Source organism: Schistocerca piceifrons, chromosome 7, assembly GCF_021461385.2.
Source record: "Schistocerca piceifrons isolate TAMUIC-IGC-003096 chromosome 7, iqSchPice1.1, whole genome shotgun sequence".
NCBI lineage: Eukaryota > Metazoa > Arthropoda > Insecta > Orthoptera > Acrididae > Schistocerca > Schistocerca piceifrons.
The window spans coordinates 468,302,094-468,303,934 of NC_060144.1; positions in this window are offsets into that span (position 1 = coordinate 468,302,094).

The window sequence follows — 1,841 nt, forward strand, 5'->3', positions numbered from 1 at the left end:
TCCGAAATTTTGTTCAATTTCGTGATTTTTGTTGGTTAACGTTGTATTGTCATTGGGATGGTGCTCAAGACACAACTAAACTCAATCCAGTGGCAATTCAGAGCTCACCATAAACTGGTGTTGTAAGACAAAGTATAAGGGGTGATCAAAAAGTTTCCCTTTGAGGTCGTTACTGTAGCATATATGCAAGGCAGCGCGACTCCGATGAGGATATATAATCACCAAAATGTAGTCAAATGACTGGTGTGCGGCAAATGCGCGGACGTGAACTGGGACCACGTTATTACCAAATGCGTCCAAACAGGACCAACGTGTTGTTACCTTTTTCTTGGCTGCCGAAGGACAAACACCAGCAGACATCCATCAGAGAATTAAGAATGTGTTCAGTGGGCCAGCATGTCTGTCGAAGACCATCGGTGTGGAATGATGCGCCATGTTCCATGTCGGTCGCGATTCGACACATGACCGTCCCATATCGCTAATGATGTAGCGCATAAGTTACTCCAACTCAAGTGCGTGACGCTCGAGCCCTCGCCCTATAGTCCTGTTCTCTCTCCATACGATTGACACGCCTTCGGTCCCTTAAAAAAAAAAAAAAAAAAAAAAAAAAAAAAAAAGGAATTAAAGGGTCGATGATTCCTGCCGGACAAGGAAGTGTTGTCGACAGTTATGGCATTCTTCACGCAGCAGAACACGGTGCTTTACCAAACAGGTATCTTCAACCAGATGCATCAGTAGGATGATTGCCTCAATACTCATAGCAATTCTGCTTGATTGACATACCGGTTATGGACTACGGCCTTCCAATGGAAACTTTTTGGTTGTCCCTTATATGCGATAAGCAGTGTTTTAAAATGTTCTCTTGTTCTCATATTTGTTTACAAATAAATTTTGTAGATGAGCTAATCTCCATTTCAGCCCAGCGGGATGATGACAGTTTTGTAGTGCGGCTCGTCCCGGCGGAGGTTCGAATCCTCCCTCGGGCATGGGTGTGTGTGTTTGTCCTTAGGATAATTTAGGTTAAGTAGTGTCTAGGCTTAGGGACTGATGACCTTAGCAGTTAAGTCCCATAAGATTTCCCACACGTTTGAACGTTTTTCTTTAACAATTTTGTAGACTGTTTTCAAGAGAAGAATAAGTGAGTCTAATGTTTTTCCTATCGATACTGTATTGATGGTATATGTGTTGCAATAGTGGAGAAAATATAATTTTTCTGAAGGACAAAGAGGATGACAACTGGACAGTGAACACCAGCAAATTGAAGTGGAAGTCGATGGGAACTTCACGTTATTCCTCCGTTGTGTCGTAATGACAGTACCAGTGAATGGTGTAACATACCAGCACGGTTAGCGATTATAGTAAGGTTAAAATGATGAGCCTTTCTCTGCATCACGTCACAGTAATATTCTTGGGAAAGATGAAACCCATTTGATGCAGTCGACCCCTGTACGGATTTAGAGCCTCATAATATAAGTAAATATTTGCGCATAGTGTGTATGAAGTGGTAAAAACTCGTTTAGTAATTTCAAAATCGGATGGTTTACAAACTTATGGATATGTAACACGCATAATAATTGTTAAAAGTTATGGGATTACAAAATTTTAGTTCAGATAATCAAAGCGGAACAACAGTTAACTGCACTATGTTCCCAGTCACTAATGAATGTCGAACCGCACACTCTAAGCAAGACAGGCGTTCCTGTGTGTAAAAGTCATTTTGGATTAAAATATATCGATTATTTTGACCAGGAAGAAACTTTCATTCCGCTGCAGAGGTTGGTTGTTTTCAGAATTCTTCGCACTTTTAACCCTTGTTCAGAGCCACTGCTAAAACTCTGAAA